We start from the raw sequence: 14,913 nt of genomic DNA, 5'->3' as shown, positions 1-14,913 counted from the left end.
AAGCCTGAAGGTACCACGTTCATCTGTACAAACAATAGTATAAACACCATGGGACCATGCAGCCATTGTACCGCTCAGGAAGGAGACAAGTTCTGTCTCCTAGAGATGAACGTACTTTGGTGCAAAAAGTGCAAATCAAATCCCAAAACAACAGCAAAGGACCTTGTGAAGTTGCTGGAGGAAACGGGTACAAAATAATCTATAGCCACAGTAAAACAAGTCCTATATCGACATAACCTGAAAGGCCGCTCAACAAGGAAGAAACCACTGCTCCAAAACTGCCATAATAAAGCCAGACAAGGGTTTACAACTGCACATGGGGACAAAGATCGTACTTTTTGGAGAAATGTCCTCTGGTCTGATGAAACAAAAGTAGAACTGTTTGGCCATAATTACCATCGTTGTGTTTGGAGGGAAAACCGTGAAGCACGGGGTGGCAGCATCATGTTGTGGGGGTGCTTTGCTGCAGGAGGCCTGGTGCACTTCACAAAATAGATGGCTTCATGAGGAAGGGAAATTATGTGGATATATTGAAGCAACATCTCAAGACATCAGGAAGTTAAAGCTTGGTTGCAAATGGGTCATCCAAATGGACAATGACCCCAAGTATACTTCCGAAGTTGTGTCAAAATGACTTAAGAACAACAAAGTCAAGGTATTTGAGTGGCCATCACAAAGCCCTGACCTCAATCCTATAGAAAATGTGTGGGAAGAAATGAAAAAGCGTGTGCGAGCAAGGAGGCCTTACAACCCTGACTTGGTTACACCAGCTCTGTCAGGAGGAATGGGACAAATTTCACCCAACTTATTGTGGGAAGCTTGTGGAAGGCTACCCGAAATGTTTGACCCAAGTTAAACCATTTAAAGGCAATGCTACCAAATACTAATTGAATGTATTATAGCGACCCGCACAGACAGCTGTGTGTTATGTGTTAGGCTAGGAGGTGGTTGTGTTGTACTGACCAGTACCCGGTGTTCGCGGGGTCCGACATGTCAATCAACCTGCTATCTGCCAATCACGGGAATGCCTGGAATGTTCTGATGCCGGGCATCCTGGTGGTTGGCGGAGTGGCGTGGAGGGGGGTTGGGCAGGGGGGTGGAGCATTGGAAGTTAAGACCAGGTTCAGCCTTTGTTCTCTCTCTCTTACGTCTGGGCTTCACAAGAGAAGTTCACGATTGTCTTGTGGGTTATCTGTCATCTATTTGGCGTGTGCTACGGCCCAAACAGTAGCCTGTGTAAAGTTGGTTTAATAAACCGTCAATTCGCAAACTCAAGCCTCTGTCTGGACAATTGTTCATTTATGATCTAGTCAGGTCATTACAGTATGTAAACTTCTGACTCGCTGGGAATGTGATGAAAGAAATAAAAGAAATAAAAGCTCATATTCTTAAAATTAAGTGGTGATCCTAACTGACCTAAGACTGGGAATTTTTACATGGATTAAATGTCAGGAATGATGAAAAACTGAGTTTAAATGTATTTGGCTAAGGTGTATGTAAACTTCCGACTTCAACTGTATATACAACTTGCATCCTTGGCACAAAATGATATTATATTCTACTCAATCAATAGGCTTCATTAATGTCATTCAGACTGTTTTGAAGTTGATACAACTGGCTATGATAGCTGAGGTTCATTGCTAAGTTCTGAACAAATATGTATACCAAATGTGTCACGTTCTGACCTTAGTTTCTTTGTTTTGCCTTTTGTTTTAGTATGGTGAGGGCTTGAGTTGGGTGGGTTGTCTATGTTAGTTTGTCTATGATTTGCTATTTCTGTGTTTGGCCTGGTATGGTTCTCAATCAGAGGCAGCTGTCAATCGTTGTCCCTGATTGAGAACCATATTTAGGGAGCCTGTTTTCCATTGTGTTTTGTGGGTGGTTATTTTCTGTCTTTGTGTATTTTGCCAGACAGGACTGTTTCGGTTTAGTCACGTTTATTGTTTTGTTCCAGTGTTCTGTTCAGTTTGATTCATTAAATATTACATCATGAACACTTACCACGCTGCAAATTGGTCCTCCGATCCTTCTCGCTACTACTCCTCAGAAGAGGAGGACAAGATCCGTTACAAAACTTTTGGGTACTGTCATGTCGTTGGCTATGCCGGATTAAGTGATTTCTCCGTAATTAATATTACCTGATTGAGGTAATCATGTAAATGTAATTAACTAGAGAGTCGGGGCACCACGAAATAATATTCATAGAGCTGTTATCTCCCAAATAAACTCTTAAAGACCTAGTAATATTTTACGTTAATAGCAATCAATATTAATCGTCACCTTAATTCAGTCTTAAACCCAATTCTTGGTTATCTTCACGAACCCTGGCTAACAAGTTGAATCAGCAATACACAATTGGGTTTAATTATTTATTTACTAAATACCCAACTAATCACACAGAATTACATATACAAAAATTAATCATACCTTGATTACAAATTACGTCATAAAGGAAAACGTCCCTAGTGGACGGAACAGATATGACAGCTGGTTACACAAAAGAAAAGGGGGCTGGGTTTGAGTGAAAGACTGAGGGACAAAGGGAGAAGCTGTGCTATCGTAAATACAGTATCTTATGCATTCTAAATTACCGCCCATTTGGAAAAGGAAAATGCAATAAATATTCATTTTGAGCTGCGCTTCGGTAGGTTGGTGATAGATGGAAGGCCATGTTGCCCAACCGAGTCCTTTGTCCTTTGAAGAATGTCTCTGGTGGTCAATTGGATACGTTGTAGTAACGTCGTTGTGTGGTAGATGGGATACTCTGTCTGTTCTTTCCTAGACCACGTTTGCAGCTGCTGTTGCTAACTCAACGGCTAGGAGGTATCATTCTGTAGTGAATCACTTCAAAGTTCATACCATTCCCAACCAAAACTCACTAAGAGGTTGGCATAGTTCTGTAGTTGACATGTTAGTCCTTTTAACGCAGAGGCTGCAGACCTCACATACTTGGAACAGGAGGTTACATTTTCATCAAGGGAGAGGAGGGCGTGTTTGAAAAGCTGTATAACCATGTCCCTTCACAGGGGCGGGCTACTGATTGAGCAGAGCCCTACCTTATGAAAACCAAAATCTCTCAATTGGAAGCTAAAATTACATTTTATCTCTTCACCAATAATTGTATATTCAAACATTCAAATTGAACAACAATTCCATGTGAATCCTATAACTCTGATGTGTAGCCTTTCCACTGTAGAGTTTATGTCATCCTATCATCGATGAGAATGTCTCAGACAACCAAACTGATATCATAGGTTTTATTGCTTCTTTAATCAGGACAACAGTTTTCAGCTGTGCTAACATAATTGTGAAAAAGGTTTTCTAATGATCAATTAGCCTTTTAAAATGACAAACTTGGATTAGCTAACACAATGTGCCATTGGAACACAGGAGTGATGGTTGCTGATAATGGGCCTCTGTACTTGGATTAGCTAACACAACATGCCATTGGAACACAGGAGTGATGGTTGCTGATAATGGGCCTCCGTACTTGGATTAGCTAACACAACGTGCCATTGGAACACAGGAGTGATGGTTGTTGATAATGGGCCTCCGTACTTGGATTAGCTAACACAACGTGCCATTGGAACACAGGAGTGATGGTTGCTGATAATGGGCCTCTGTACTTGGATTAGCTAACACAATGTGCCATTGGAACACAGGAGTGATGGTTGCTGATAATGGGCCTCTGTACTTGGATTAGCTAACACAAAGTGCCATTGGAACACAGGAGTGATGGTTGTTGATAATGGGCCTCTGTACTTGGATTAGCTAACACAAAGTGCCATTGGAACACAGGAGTGGTGGTTGTTGATAATGGGCCTCTGTACTTGGATTAGCTAACACAACGTGCCATTGGAACACAGGAGTGATGGTTGTTGATAATGGGCCTCTGTACTTGGATTAGCTAACACAACGTGCCATTGGAACACAGGAGTGATGGTTGCTGATACTGGGCCTCTGTACTTGGATTAGCTAACACAAAGTGCCATTGGAACACAGGAGTGATGGTTGTTGATAATGGGCCTCTGTACTTGGATTAGCTAACACAAAGTGCCATTGGAACACAGGAGTGATGGTTGTTGATAATGGGCCTCTGTACTTGGATTAGCTAACACAACGTGCCATTGGAACACAGGACTGATGGTTGCTGATACTGGGCCTATGTAGATATTCCATAAAAAATCTGCTGTTTACAGCTACAATGGGTCGTTTACAAGATGAACAATGTCTACATTGTATTTCTAATCAATTTGATGTTATTTTAATGGACAAAACATTTGCTTTTCTTCCAAGCACCAGGATATTTCTTAAGTCACCCCAAACTTTTGAACAGCAGTGTGTATATATATACATATAATTATTTACTGTATGTACAGTATATTATATAAAGCTACATTATTTACTGTATATACAGTAGTTTATATAAAGCTACATTATATCCCTCTTTTTCTCTGACTGTTTCTCAGTGAAATGTAATGTAAGTGAATTGATGTGTTCAAACTAAAAAAGCTTGTAAATGTTACACATTCTTTTTCTCAGTTCAGTTCCCAAAGTAATGGAACAGTTACTTCTGCCATCAAATAAGTAGATATATTTGGTACGATTAAAAGGAAATCATTTGTTGAATTCCTCTGCCAAATGTTCCATGTGTTGAACAGTGTTTACAGTGTTGCGTGTTTCCATGGAGACGGCCATGGTGATTACTAAGGCTGCTCACTAAGGTCCCCCCAGTGTTGATACCAGCGGGGACCTTCTCTCAACTCCCTCACTTCCTGTCCCTGCTGAGATCATGTTCATCTGCTCAGCAGCTGCACACACACACACACACACACACACACACACACACACACACACACACACACACACACACACACACACACACACACACACACACACACACACACACACACACACACACACACACACACACAGATTCACAGATCTGTTCTGAGGTAGCGTATTCCTAGCGGTGTGTGTATGGGGCCATGTTATTGAGGATAACCAGTAAAGTAGTGGGAAATGCTTCAGATACCCCCTGTCTTCCTGTCATCGTCCTGCGTGAGTTTATTCCCGGTTCATAGTGTTGACCAACATTTGATTAAACAGACTAGTTTTAGACATTTAAAGAGACTTCCTCCATGGCCATGAAAGGATTTGATCACAAGATAAGCATAAGGGAATGGGGTAGTAGGGGATGGGGTAGTATGGGATGGGGTAGTAGGGAATGGGGTAGTATGGGATGGGGTAGTATGGGATGGGGTAGTATGGGATGGGGTAGTATGGGATGGGGTAGTAGGGGATGGGGTAGTATGGGATGGGGTAGTATGGGATGGGGTAGTATGGGATGGGGTAGTATGGGATGGGGTAGTATGGGATGGGGTAGTAGGGGATGGGGTAGTATGGGATGGGGTAGTATGGGATGGGGTAGTAGGGAATGGGGTAGTATGGGATGGGGTAGTATGGGATGGGGTAGTATGGGATGGGGTAGTATGGGATGGGGAGTAGGGAATGGGGTAGTATGGGATGGGGTAGTATGGGATGGGGTAGTAGGGAATGGGGTAGTAGGGAATGGGGTAGTAGGGGATGGGGTAGTAGGGGATGGGTAGTAGGGAATGGGGTAGTAGGGGATGGGGTAGTAGGGAATGGGGTAGTAGGGGATGGGATAGGGAATGGGGAGTAGGGAATGGGGTAGTAGGGGATGGGTAGTAGGGGATGGGGTAGTAGGGGATGGGGTAGTAGGGGATGGGGGAGTAGGGAATGGGGTAGTAGGGGATGGGGTAGTAGGGAATGGGGTAGTAGGGAATGGGGTAGTATGGGATGGGGTAGTAGGGGATGGGGTAGTAGGGAATGGGGGAGTATGGGATGGGGGAGTAGGGGATGGGGAGTAGGGAATGGGGGAGTAGGGAATGGGGGAGTAGGGGATGGGGGAGTAGGGGATGGGGTAGTAGGGACGGGGGGGTAGTAGGGGAGTAGGGGATGGGGGAGTAGGGGACGGGGGGAGTAGGGAACGGGGTAGTAGGGGATGGGGAGTAGTAGGGAATGGGGTAGTAGGGGATGGGGGAGTAGGGGACAGGGTTAGTAGGGGGGGGGAGTAGGGAACGGGGTAGTAGGGGATGGGGGAGTAGGGGATGGGGGAGTAGTGGACGGGGGAGTAGGAGATGGGGAGTAGGGAATGGGGTAGTAGGGGATGGGGGAGTAGGGGATGGGGTAGTAGGGAATGGGGGTACGGGATGGGGAGTAATGAATGGGGTAGTAGGGAACGGGGGAGTAATGAATGGGGTAGTAGGGAATGGGGGAGTAATGAATGGGGTGGTAGGGGATGGAGGAGTAAGGAATGGGGTAGTATGGGATGGGGGAGTAGGGAATGGGGTAGTATGGGATGTGGTAGTAGGGAATGGGGTAGTAGGGAATGGGGTAGTAGGGGATGGGGTAGTAATGAATGGGGTAGTAGGGAATGGGGGAGTAATGAATGGGGTGGTAGGGGATGGAGGAGTAAGGAATGGGGTAGTATGGGATGGTACTATATACCGGTCTCTCTGTCTCTCCAGACTATAGACTCTACTGTACTCTACTATATACCTGTCTCTCTCTCTCTGTCCCTCCAGACTATAGACTCTACTGTACTCTATTATATACCTGTCTCTCTCTGTTTCTTCAGACTATAGACTCTACTGTACTCTACTATATACCTGTCTCTCTCTCTTTCTATCCCTCCAGACTATAGACTCTACTGTTCTCTACTATATACCGGTCTCTCTGTCTCTTCAGACTATAGACTCTACTGTACTCTACTATATACCTGTCTCTCTCTCTCTGTCCCTCCAGACTATAGACTCTACTGTACTCTACTATATACCTGTCTCTCTCTGTCCCTCCAGACTATAGACTCTACTATATGCCTGTCTCTCTCTCTGTATCTCCAGACTATAGACTCTACTATATGCCTGTCTCTCTCTCTCTCTCTGTCTCTCCAGACTATAGACTCTACTATATGCCTGTCTCTCTCGCTGTCTCTCCAGACTATAGACTCGACTATATACTTGTTTCTCTCTCTGTCCCTCCAGACTATAGACTCTACTATATGCCTGTCTCTCTCTCTGTCTCTTCAGACTATAGACTCTACTATATGCCTGCCTCTCTCTCTGTTTCTCCAGACTATAGACTCGATTATATACCTGTTTCTCTCTCTGTCCCTCCAGACTATAGACTCTACTATATGCCTGTCTCTCTCTCTGTCTCTTCAGACTATAGACTCTACTATATGCCTGCCTCTCTCTCTGTTTCTCCAGACTATAGACTCGATTATATACCTGTTTCTCTCTCTGTCCCTCCAGACTATAGACTCTACTATATGCCTGTCTCTCTCTCTGTCTCTCCAGACTATAGACTCGACTATATACTTGTTTCTCTCTCTGTCCCTCCAGACTATAGACTCTACTGTACTGTTACGTTCCCCAGTTTCTGTGTTGTGGGTTTGTATGTGTGTGTTTTTCAGAAAATGGCTTCCTGGATTCTAAGCAGCTGATAGGTCAGCCCCATTGCAGATTGGAACTCTGACCCCTCTCTCTCATCAGGGGATACAGCTGCCTCTGCAATTACCATCTCCTTCTCCAGCTTGATATTATCCAGTGTTCCTTTGTCAGAAGAGAGCTACTTTTTATGTCCCTTGTTAATTGTTGTGGCGGTCAGTAAAAGTTGTGTGGATATTATTTTGTAGCCGCTCCTTCGGCGGTATGTGTATCCCAAAAGTACTTCGTGTTTTTGGTTATTGAAATTGTTCATTAAGTATTGGTAATTAGTCTGTTTAATTTGTTCCCAGGGGGGGGGGATTTGATCCACTAAATCAAATCAAATCCAAATCAAATTGTATTTGTCACATACACATGGTTAGCAGATGTTAATGCGAGTGTAGCGAAATGCTTGTGCTTCTAGTTCTGACAATGCAGTAATAACCAACAAGTAATCTAGCCAACAATTCCCAAACTACTACCTTATAGACACAGGTGTAAGGGGATAAGAATAAGTACATAAAGAGATATGAATGAGTTTAATAACACTTAAAAAAACAAACTGCATAGTTTCCTAGGAATGCGAAGCGAGGCGGCCATCTCTGTCGGCGCCAGAAGTAACTGTAATGTAATGCAGTGTAGTAAAATTATGAGTTGTGATTATAGTTCATTGTTTAGCTAGCTACATGTCTAAACAGAAGACTCCACTATGTAATGCAGGGTAGTAACGTTATGAGTTGGGATTATAGTTCATTGTTTAGCTAGCTAGCTACATGTCTAAAGAAAAGACTCCACTATGTAATGCAGGGTACTAACGTTATGAGTTGGGATTATAGTTCATTGTTTAGCTAGCTACATGTATATACAAATGACTCCACTATGTAATGCAGGGTACTAACGTTATGAGTTGGGATTATAGTTCATTGTTTAGCTAGCTACATGTATATACAAACGACTCCACTATGTAATGCAGGGTACTAACATTATGAGTTGGGATTATAGTTCATTGTTTAGCTAGCTACATGTATATATAAATGACTCCACTATGCCAGTAACCATTCCACTGTACTGTTTACACCTTCTGTATCCTCTGCATGATTTGATATAGTGTTTGTTTACCAGAGATGGGAATGTGAAGAGCAACATGTATCAAAGTCAAATTAGGATATAAAATTACGATTCTCTGGTAGAATGCTCTGATTTAAGCTATAAGCTATTTTCTGCAATTAGCTCGCCATTTACTTGTAAATAATGATCTTGTTGTGAGTTTATTTTGTGTAATAATGAATCTAGATTAGCTAAAGTGAAGTTGTTGTCAGCTATATGATATGGTCATTATTTGAACTGGATAGCCAGCAAACTAACAAGCTAAAAACGAACCAAACATTGTTCAGAAAGTTGCTTTTAGTTGGCTGGTTTACTAGATTGACATTTACTAAAATCGTTTTTTAAACTGATGGGTTTATTGGTGTTAATAAAATACACCAATTATGCTATTTTGGACCACCATGCATCCTGTTGTTTTTGTGTTTCTACTTTTTCATAGCGACAACTGTCTACAGACACGTCGATAGGCGTAGTGTAGTAAAGCAGCCTTTAGTATTAACATTTTAGTTTTTTTTGTGCACTCTGTTTAGTACATGGCCTCACATGTGAATCCTTAAAGAGATGGGTGGGGCTAAGGCTTAAGAGGGTGTGAACAATGCTGAATTGGTCCTTCTGTAGCTCAGTTGGTAGAGCATGGCGCTTGTAACGCCAGGGTAGTGGGTTCGATTCCCGGGACCACCCATACGTAGAATGTCTGCACACATGACTGTAAGTCGCTTTGGATAAAAGCGTCTGCTAAATGGCATATATTATTATTATTATTATGAATGGGTGGGGCTAAGGCTTAAGAGGGTGTGAACAATGCCGAATGGGTGGGGCTAAGGCTTAAGAGGGTGTGAACAATGCTGAATGGGTGTAGACAAAGGAAAGACAATATGACAAATGTATGCACTCACTACTGTAAGTAACTCTGGATAAGAGCTTATGTTAAATGACTAACATGTAAAGAACAGCTCTCCAAAACATTCAAGGGACATTTTCTCAAAAGTGGGGTTGCAAGTTTATCAACTTTCAAAGCAGAATGTTTTTGCCATAGTTCACCAACTGTAGTGTAAGATATACAATTATCTTATCTCTGTGTCTTTACTTTTATAGGTGAACAGATGATCCCTGCGTGTGTGGTTCCCACTGTGAAGCATGGAGGAGGAGATGTGAGGGTGCTTTGCTGGTGACACTGTATGTGATTTAACCTGTTGCGATGAGCAAACCCGTATCCGGGAGCGTAATCATTGCCTCAAATGCATTAGCATAACGCAACGGACATAAATACCCCTAGAAACTTTTCCTATTCATGAAAATCGCAAATGAAATGAAATAAATATATTCAAACACAAGCTTAGCCTTTTGTTAACAACACTGTCATCTCAGATTTTCAAAATATGCGTTACAGCCAATGCTAGACAAGCATTTGTGTACGTTTATCATGGCATAATGCTATGCTAGGCTCTGCAGGCAGCAGGCAACATTTTCACGAAAATAAGAAATGCAACCAAATGAAATCATTTACCTCTGAAGAACTTCAGATGCTTTCACTCAGGAGACTCACAGTTAGATAGCAAATGTTCCTTTTTTCCCAAAATATTATTTTTGTAGGCGAAATAGCTCCCGTTTGTTCATCATGCTTGGCTGAGAAATCGACCCTATAACGGCAAACTTTTTTCAAAATTTGCTCCATAATATCGACAGAAACATGGCAGATGTTGTTTAGGATCCATCCTCAAGGTGTTAACAAATATATTCGATAATATATCCGTCGAGGCAGTTGGTTTCTCATAAGAAGCGATAGGAAAAATGGCTACCTCAGTATTTTACGCGAGGTTTTCTGCGCGAGACACCATGTGACCACATGCCATATATGGTCCCTTACAGCCATTCTTCAAGGGAAATGCCTAAACGTCACAATGCTCTAGACACTTTGGGGAAAACATGGAAAACGTAAGCTCATTCGTAGCTCATTCACAGCCATATAAGGAGTCATTGGCATGAGGTGGTTTCAAAAAAGGTGTCACTTCCTGGTTGGATTTTTTTCTGGGTTTCGCCTGTAACATCAGTTCTGTGGCACTCACAGACAATATCTTTGCAGTTTTGGAAACGTTAGTGTCTTCTTTCCAAAGCTGTCAATTGTATGCATAGTCGAGCATATTGTCGTGACAAAATATCTTGTTTAAAACGGGAACGTTTTTCATCCAAAAATTAAAATAGCGCCCCCTAAATCCAACTGGTTATTTAGAATTCAAGGCACAACCAGCATGTCTACCACAGTATTCTGCAGAGATACACCATCCCGTCTGGTTTGCTCTTAGTGGAACTATCATTTGTTTTTCAACAGGACAATGACCCAAAACACCTCCAGGCTGTGTAAGGGCTATTTGACCAAGAAGGAGAGTGATGGATTGCTGCATCAGATGATCTGGCCTCCACAATCACCCAACCTCAACCCAGTTGAGATGGTTTGGGATGAGTTGGACTGCAGAGTGAATCACAGACAGTGTCACCAGCAAAGCACCCACACAACATCACACCTCCTCTTCCATGCTTCACGGTGGGAACCACACATGCGGAGATCACCTGTTCACCTACTCTGAGTCTCAAAAGACACAGTGGTTAGAACCAAAAATCTCAAATTTGGACTCATCAGACCAGAGTGAAGGAAATGCAGCCAACTAGTGCTCAGCATATGTGGGAACTCCTTCAAGACTGTTGGAAAAGCATTCCTCATGAAGCTGGAAATAATTTTCATAATTTTAATTCTTTGGTTACTACACTTTTTTGGTTATTACATGATCCTATATGTGTTATCTCATAGTTTTGATGTCTTCACTATTATTCAACAATGTAGAGAAGAGAAAAAATATATAAATATTAAAAAAAAATATATATATATATATATATATATATATATATATAAAATATAAAAAATAAAGAAAAGCCCTTGAATGAGTAGGTGTGTCCAAACTTTTGACTGGTACTGTATTGGCTGTCCTTTCCAGACTTTCCACTTTGGTTAAATAGGTATCCACGTTAGCAGTGAGCACTTCCAATGATTCAATTACCAGTTTTAATTGTAAATCGAAGGCAGAGGTAATCCCTCACAAATATTCTCTTGTATAGTAGTTTTCAACTCTTTCTGTTGGTGTTGAGAGCCGCCATGTTCCCACTGTTGAATTGTGGACAGAAATCCTAGCTGCTGGAGTGTAATAGACCTGCTAGTTATTTCTTGTCCCACATCTTAATATGATGTTTAGTATTGACAGGTTGCAAAAGAAAGCCATGAAAAGGCCACTCGCTTCAATGCATGCCACCGGAACCTTTCCTCAATATTTATTTCTTCCATTTTTTTATATCTCTAATATATATTGTACCGTGACGAACTAAGTGAAAGGTGTCTTCGGTTGTTGTATGGGTGTGTTCTGTTGTTCTACGGAAGTGTTCTATTGTTCTACGGAAGTGTTCTATTGTTCTACGGAAGTGTTCTGTTGTTCTACGGAAGTGTTCTGTTGTTCTACGGGTGTGTTCTGTTGTTCTACGGGTGTGTTCTGTTGTTCTACGGGTGTGTTCTGTTGTTCTACGGGTGTGTTCTGTTGTTCTACGGGTGTCTTCTGTTGTTCTACGGGTGTCTTCTGTTGTTCTACGGGTGTGTTCTGTTGTTCTACGGAAGTGTTCTATTGTTCTACGGAAGTGTTCTATTGTTCTACGGAAGTGTTCTGTTGTTCTACGGAAGTGTTCTGTTGTTCTACGGGTGTGTTCTGTTGTTCTACGGGTGTGTTCTGTTGTTCTACGGGTGTGTTCTGTTGTTCTACGGGTGTGTTCTGTTGTTCTACGGGTGTGTTCTGTTGTTCTACGGGTGTCTTCTGTTGTTCTACGGGTGTCTTCTGTTGTTCTACGGGTGTGTTATGTTGTTCTACGGGTGTCTTCTGTTGTTCTACGGGTGTGTTCTGTTGTTCTACGGGTGTCTTCTGTTGTTCTACGGGTGTCTTCTGTTGTTCTACGGGTGTCTTCTGTTGTTCTACGGGTGTCTTCTGTTGTTCTACGGGTGTGTTCTGTTGTTCTACGGGTGTGTTCTGTTGTTCTACGGAAGTGTTCTGTTGTTCTAAGGGTGTGTTCTGTTGTTCTAAGAGTGTGTTCTGTGTTCTACGGGTGTGTTCTGGTGTGTTCTGTTGTTCTACGGGTGTGTTCTGTTGTTCTACGGGTGTGTTCTGTTGTTCTACGGAAGTGTTCTGTTATTCTACGGAAGTGTTCTGTTGTTCTAAGGGTGCGTTCTGTTGTTCTTCGGAAGTGTTCTGTTGTTCTACGGAAGTGTTCCCTTGTATGGGTGTGTTCTGTTGTTCTACTAAGGGTGTGTTCTGTTGAAGTGTTCTGTTGTTCTAAGGGTGTGTTCTGTTGTTCTAAGGGTGTCTTCTGTTGTTCTACGGGTGGTGTGTTCTGTTGTTCTACGGGTGTGTTCTGTTCTACGGAAGTGTTCTGTTGTTCTACGGAAGTGTTCTGTTGTTCTAAGGGTGTGGGTGTGCTCTGTTGTTCTAAGGGTGTGTTCTGTTGTTCTACGAAAGAGTTCTGTTGTTCTACGGAAGTGTTCTGTTGTTCTACGGGTGTGTTCTGTTGTTCTACGGGTGTCTTCTGTTGTTCTACGGGTGTCTTCTGTTGTTCTACGGGTGTCTTCTGTTGTTCTACGGGTGTGTTCTGTTGTTCTAAGGGTGTGTTCTGTTGTTCTAAGGGTGTGTTCTGTTGTTCTACGGGTGTGTTCTGTTGTTCTACGTGTTCTGGTGTGTTCTGTTGTTCTACGGAAGTGTTCTGTTGTTCTAAGGGTGCTGTTGTTCTGTTGTTCTACGGGTGTGTTCTGTTGTTCTACGGGTGTTCGGAAGTGTTCTGTTGTTCTACGGAAGTGTTCTGTTGTTCTACGGAAGTGTTCTGTTGTTCTACGGGTGTCTTCTGTTGTTCTACGGGTGTGTTCTGTTGTTCTACGGGTGTGTTCTGTTGTTCTACGGGTGTCTTCTGTTGTTCTACGGGTGTGTTCTGTTGTTCTACGGGTGTGTTCTGTTGTTCTACGGGTGTGTTCTGTTGTTCTACGGGTGTGTACTGTTGTTCTACGGAAGTGTTCTGTTGTTCTACGGAAGTGTTTTGTTGTTCTACGGAAGTGTTCTGTTGTTCTACGGGTGTCTTCTGTTGTTCTACGGGTGTGTTCTGTTGTTCTAGGGGGTGTGTTCTGTTGTTCTACGGGTGTCTTCTGTTGTTCTACGGGTGTGTTCTGTTGTTCTACGGGTGTGTGTCCTGTTGTTCTATGGGTGTGTTCTGTTGTTCTACGGGTGTGTTCTGTTGTTCTACGGGTGTGTTCTGTTGTTCTACAGAAGTGTTCTGTTGTTCTACAGAAGTGTTCTGTTGTTCTACGGAAGTGTTCTGTTGTTCTACGGAAGTGTTGTGTTGTTCTACGGGTGTGTTCTGTTGTTCTACGGAAGTTTTCTGTTGTTCTACGGGTGTCTTCTGTTGTTGTACGGGTGTGTTCTGTTGTTCTACGGAAGTGTTCTGTTGTTCTAAGGGTGTGTTCTGTTGTTCTAAGGGTGTGTTCTGTTGTTCTACGGGTGTGTTCTGTTGTTCTACTGTGTGTGTTCTGTTGTTCTACGGGTGTGTTCTGTTGTTCTAAGGGTGTGTTCTGTTGTTCTACGGAAGTGTTCTGTTGTTCTACGGAAGTGTTCTGTTGTTCTACGGAAGTGTTCTGTTGTTCTACGGAAGTGTTCTGTTGTTCTACGGAAGTGTTCTGTTGTTCTACAGAAGTGTTCTGTTGTTCTACAGAAGTGTTCTGTTGTTCTACGGAAGTGTTATGTTGTTCTACGGAAGTGTTCTGTTGTTGTACGGGTGTGTTCTGTTGTTCTGTTCTGGAAGTTTTCTGTTGTTCTAAGGTGTCTGTTGGTGTGTTCTGTTGTTCTACGGAAGTGTTCTGTTGTTCTGTTGTTCTAGGGTGTGTTCTGTTGTTCGGAAGTGTTCTGTTGTTCTACGGAAGTGTTCTGTTGTTCTACAGAAGTGTTCTGTTGTTCTACAGAAGTGTTCTGTTGTTCTACAGAAGTGTTCTGTTGTATGGGTGTGTTCTGTTGTTCTACGGAAGTGTTCTGTTGTTCTAAGGTGTTCTGTGTTCGGAAGTGTTCTGTTGTTCTAAGGGTGTGTTCTGTTGTTCTAAGGGTGTGTTCTGTTGTTCTAAGGGTGTGTTCTGTTGTTCTAAGGGTGTCTTCTGTTGTTCTACGGGTGTGTTCTGTTGTTCTACGGGTGTGTTCTGTTCTACGGAAGTGTTCTGTTGTTCTACGGAAGT

The sequence above is a fragment of the Oncorhynchus gorbuscha genome, linkage group LG03 (assembly GCF_021184085.1).
Source record: "Oncorhynchus gorbuscha isolate QuinsamMale2020 ecotype Even-year linkage group LG03, OgorEven_v1.0, whole genome shotgun sequence".
In the NCBI taxonomy this organism is placed as follows: Eukaryota; Metazoa; Chordata; class Actinopteri; order Salmoniformes; family Salmonidae; genus Oncorhynchus; species Oncorhynchus gorbuscha.
The sequence above is the reverse complement of the archived record's forward strand: the minus strand, read 5'-3'. Positions refer to the sequence as shown.